The sequence below is a fragment of the Brachyhypopomus gauderio genome, unplaced genomic scaffold, assembly GCF_052324685.1.
Source record: "Brachyhypopomus gauderio isolate BG-103 unplaced genomic scaffold, BGAUD_0.2 sc806, whole genome shotgun sequence".
In the NCBI taxonomy this organism is placed as follows: Eukaryota; Metazoa; Chordata; class Actinopteri; order Gymnotiformes; family Hypopomidae; genus Brachyhypopomus; species Brachyhypopomus gauderio.
The window spans coordinates 1-5,560 of record NW_027507626.1 but is presented as its reverse complement, the minus strand read 5'-3'; the positions used below and the strand labels follow the sequence as shown (position 1 = coordinate 5,560).

Sequence of the window (5,560 nt, the reverse complement as noted above, 5' to 3'; positions counted from 1 at the left end):
TGTGCTGAGTCTATTGGGTTTTCATACCAGTCTGACAACAAGCAATGTAGCTCGCTACTGCACAATGACTGTATGTACATAAACTTCTTAGCAGTTTATATTTCTGTTTCGTTTACATTTCCATTTATGAATACTTATCATAATGTTGCATGCTTATTTTATCCTTTATTACTATTTCGTTGTACAGAGCAACACGTTTCTTTACTGTGCATATACCAATAAAGTTTCTCGTGATGTTTTGCACTGGGCTCCAAAAGTACATTGTGACAAAAGTGCGTCTCTACTAATGACATGGCAGAGACTGAGGGGATTATTAATATTTCAGGGCGAACCCTTTCGGTATTCCGGCGAGGGCATCCTTAACCGGTGATGAACGTCATTTAGGCCTACCTAATCTTTTCAAATTCAGAGTTTGTCATATGCACAGAGGGAACAGGTTTCCTTAGATACAATGAAAAATTTACTTTGCTCCTCGCTAAGAATGCCAAATATGTCATTAACAAATATCTAAGTATATACAAGCACATATCTTAATCAAGAAATACACACTAAATAAATAATTCATTTTGAAATGAGCTTTAATTTCCTTATAAACTACAATCAACGATTGAGTACCCATGTGCAGTTAACAGGATTTGACCCTACCTTATTTCTTGACGACACATGCATGGTGGTCTCTGGTTACAGAATTCAGTGGTCACAGATGTCTAACACGGGAAACAAGCATAAGACCAATTCAGAATAAAAGGCCATGACTGTTAATCTAAGACAATTGTTTTCTCTTTCAGGGGACATCGTCCATGCATCCTGGGGATGAGGTACGTGATTGACTAAGTCTTGAATCTGGAGTCTGAAGGTTTCCTCCTGTGATGATTTTGCACTGGGCTCTGAATGTCTGTGGCGAGAAAAGTGCACCTCTACTCTTGACATGGTGGAGTCTGATGGGGGGGGGGGGGGGGGGGGGGGGGGGGGGAGGATGTTAAAGAAACTGATTCAATAGCTTTATCACCGTACTTTGTAAATATACAGGCGGGACTAATTTTGTCTTGAATTTTGTTTCAGGTGGTGTGCTCTTGACTCCCATGGCTGAGGCTCTGTGAAGAAATTCTGTAGTGTCATTATTAGGGCTGGGTATCGATTCAAATTTCAAGAATCGATCCGATTCCCATTCTGAAGATTAAGAATCGATTTATTTCGATTTAATCCGATTTAATCGATTCGATCCAATTCGGGGTTTAGTGTTATTAAAAATGTATTTATTTGAGCTGTTTCCTGACTATGTACAGAAGCAACATGTTAAAACTAGTCATCAATATTAATCAGCAAATAGTTACTGGTAGTTGGTAGTTACTGATGGCTGGAAGACTGGTGAAAAGGGTAATCATAAATCTACCTTCAAGAAAGGTAATCCAGGACAATAAACAGAGGACATCTTTGAGGTGTCTATATCTGCAACAGTGGACTCCTACTGGGACACTAACCAGTGCATTATTATTATGATTGAAATAATTAAGAAGTCACCCAAAAGCTGTTGCTACCAAATGCATTTTTATTTTAAAAGTGCTCACACTTAATAAACTGAAAGTATAAAATGTAAACGTGTATTTTTCTTTAAAGTAAGAATATAATAACAGAACTGTCACGTTACGGTCCCCGACCCCTCCCTGTTGGGCGTGTGTTAACGTTGTCTGCGTCTACTCGTCTGCGTATCTCCGTGGGTGCGGGTGCGTCTTGTGATAATCCTCACCTGTGACTCGTCTCGTCATCACGTGGGGTTTATGTGGTTTGTCTATTTAATGTGTGTTCGCGCAGCGTCCTGTGCTCGTTGTTTGAGTCACACATGTTCTATGTAAACGTGTTTTATGTGCGCTGTCTGCGCTTCGGTAAATGTAATAAACGTAACGATTTGGAAAGTGCAAAGGATTCTGTCTCGTCCATCGCCTTGCGCCCAACATTACAAGAGCATTTTAACTTTTTTAAACTGTAAAAACACTGGGTAAACTGTCAGTGACATGGACTAAATGTAAATAGTCACTGACACTGGATAAACTGTCCTTCTGTTTTTAGATTGCCGATTTGACTATCGTCGTTACCGTCACTGTCCGTCGCCATGTTGTTTTACAGTTAGTTAGACCGAGCACGCCTGCGTGAATTCAGTGACGAGGCGGGGGTAAAAGTTCACTAAAAAATCGATCTTTGGACGTACGAATCGATAATCAGATCATCATATGCGAATCGATTCTGAATCGGAAAATCGATTTTTTCAACACAGGCCTAGTCATTATCCTGGTCTACAGTCATGGCCAAAAGTTTTGAGAATGACACAAATATTATATTTTCACATGATCTGCTGCCCTCTGGTTTTTATAGGTGTTTGTCAATTGTTTTTAGCACATACAGAAATATAATTGCAATCATATGAGTAACAAGCTTTTATTGACAGTTAGAATGAGTTAAGTTAATACTGTGCCATTACACTTATTAGCTATACACAGTGCTTACTTTGAAAATCAAACGATGCCAGAACGCAAACAGCGGCATGAGACAAGGGGTCAGAGGCCAACAATGTCACCGGATCGCAAAACAAAATTACAATGTCACCGGATCACAAAACGCTTAGGCACACAAATGTTAAAATAACAAGCCAATTTGTATATATAAATTACTTTTAAATTATTTACATGTGTTTTATAAGTGTTTAAGTGCAGAAGTGCATACAGATTTCTTCATAACTTATAATTAGTAGGCTTGAAAGTTACTGGATCAAGGCAGACAGTTCCCAGAACGCACCCTTCAAAATGAGAGTTCCTGGATCCTGTTCCGGCAGGATCCGGCTCAAATTAAGCCCTGGCTATAGAATACAAAAGTAATTTTGTGAGTCGTAGCTTTTTCATTTTTTAAGACTCCTCATTGAAAAGTCACATTACACATACCAAACAACAAAAAGACTATAGATCCTTGTTCCTTGTGCATGTGATAAATTACATTCTGCACAGTTACCTCAGGATATGTCAACAGAAAATAACAATCATAGAACAATATATATCTATAGTCACCATGACAACAGTTATCATGATAAGTGTTAGTATTTCAAAATGCAAAAAGAGCAGAGCTCCTAGGCATGTTAAACCTGATGTGATTCGCTAAAATCTGTGCTCCTTATTTAAAAGGACTTCTGAGTTTAAGGATTTAGCTTTCTGCTAATTCAAAATGTTAAAAACGTTTGACTTTCTTCCTCTCTCTTTCATTTAAAGTGCAGGCACAGTAAGAAATACACAAACATCTCCATCTTCAAGTAGAATCCATGTTGGGCTTTATTTTGGTCTGGAGGTCTGGCTTGCAGCTCTCAGTTGATCGGGAGGTTCTTCACAAACTCTCTTAGGCTCTTGCGGATATTGGAAGGTTGGGAAGCAGCACAGTCCAGCAGCGCCGGACCCATGTGGGCATGAAGGGCTTGGCATAGGTGGACAGTGGCCCCTCTCACGCTTCCACCCCTCCCGTGGACCGTACCACTGTTGCTGGAGGTCCCCAGGAGGTACCAGAGCAGAGGAAGCACCTTCTGCTCAACCAGTTGTGGCTTGCAGGGGTAGAGTTCCCTAACCAGCTCTATAAAAAGAACATTTAAAAGGAACAAAGATAAATAAATCAACCCTGGACAGCACTGGGTTATTACAGAAGCATTTTTTTAACCTAGAAAGATTTAATTAAACTAAAGTGACAGTATTTGGTAACTATGGTAACTCTCTGGAATGATTATTATCAATATTATAAATATTATTAATTAATATAGGAATTAAAGTATTTCTGGTAAATCTTTTATCTTTTTTTTATCTCTGGCATCTCTTAGCATATCAGTGGAATTACTTTCTGAAAGAATTGTTTTTTGATAAATGTATTTGAATTTGTAGAATATTTCTGTATACACAACCACAAAAGATTAGACACTGTATATTGAACAAAAGAGCCTAAGCACATCCACTGTAAACTCCATTATTTAACTATCTGCTGTCAGATAATGCAAGATCTCCTGTCAGTCTTACAGAAATATTTTTTCTTTATATTGGACTGTGCCTTAATATGAAAGGAGATTTTCATTTGATCTGCACCACAAACATCTAGCCAAAGAGCAAGAACATTCTTTTACTGATTTGTGTGAACCTTTTTCCCAACCTAGCAACCTTTCATCAAAAGATACAAAGGTAAAACAGAACACAATCATTGTTGTTGTTGTTTTTCTAAAGCCCAGTGGCATGTGTCCTTCAAGATGTTTTGTAAAGAGAGAAAAGAACCCACCAAGGTTATTGATGAGAGCTTGAATGGCAACTGTTGTTGTTATCAGTTGTTGCCATGTAGATGGCGTTATTCTTGGAGTTGAGGTGATTGTCCACTATAGCTGGGACTAAGATGTAGACCACTTGGACCAGGTTGTCTCTGAGCAGTGTGATTATCTTCTGTAAGGCCTCCAAGGCATAGAGGTTAACCTTGCAGTCGTGCTTTGAAAGCATCAAATACCTGTAGCAGAGGAAGAGAGGTATAGAGCAAGCCGCCCATGCATTCATCAGGCACTCACCATATCAGTGCCGTTAAGCCCTGGAGCTGATTTGATAACCCTAACCCTAACCCTAACCCTAACCCTTTCATTTCAACCGACTGATTTTTTCATAAGTCATTCACTTGGATTCTTTGGTTTAATGCAATTTCAAGGATACGCTTGGGTGAAATCTTCACATACATTGTAAAACAAGCTTCACACTAACAATGGACACGACTGCCCTCCACTAATAGTTGAGTATATAAAACTATATAATAAAAATAGTATATAAAATAGTAATAGTTAAAACTGATTGTTGTAATATTTTCTACTCTGAAGCATCTGAGCTTTTGACATTTCTTCAGATGTGCCAGCATTTAATGTTCTCCAACGTATGACCCCCCCATACAGATCACTTCTGAAAGCTCCTGAAAACATAAAAAATGTGTTCCTTGTTGCTACAGGCTAAAATATAAGAAACTTTAAACAACTTCCATAAAACATTTGAATTAGTATACCACATTGTATTGTAATACACAATACATCACTAACCCCTAAACATGCAGAAAGAACAAAAAGTAAAAACATGTTTTTACCTTTTAGCAAAGTATGATATTAACTTTTGTTTCACATATGTATCAAATACATCTAAGTACATTACAAATACGTGCTTTCATGATGTGTGTGTGTGTGCGCAGCGCGCGTGTGTGTGTGTGTGTGTGTATAAAATATATATATATATATATATATATATATATATATATATATATATATATATATATACAGTCATACCTCTGTCAAATTTTGACTTAAATTTACTTTTATTTAACCAGAAATTATATTTTTGACTGGAAATCTCCCAGGAGATAATACGATGATGTACAAGAAGCATCATTGTGGGGGAAAAAAATTCTCAGCTTTTATTCACATTTGAACAAAAAGTAGCATGTCCAAAATTATTCAGACCCTTCTCAATAATTAATAGAAAAGCCTTTATTTACAGCAATCAAACGCTTCCTGTAATTGCTG

The 5,560-nt window shown here is 37.7% G+C and overlaps 1 non-coding gene across 1 annotated transcript; it reads left to right on the top strand.

Annotated features, from left to right (window-relative positions):
* The first annotated feature begins 858 nt into the window (after positions 1-858).
* On the top strand, positions 859-949 carry LOC143508150 (small nucleolar RNA SNORD88). Its single transcript, XR_013129207.1, has one exon. It is a non-coding gene; the product is annotated as a small nucleolar RNA SNORD88 (small nucleolar RNA).
* Positions 950-5,560: the final 4,611 nt, after the last annotated feature.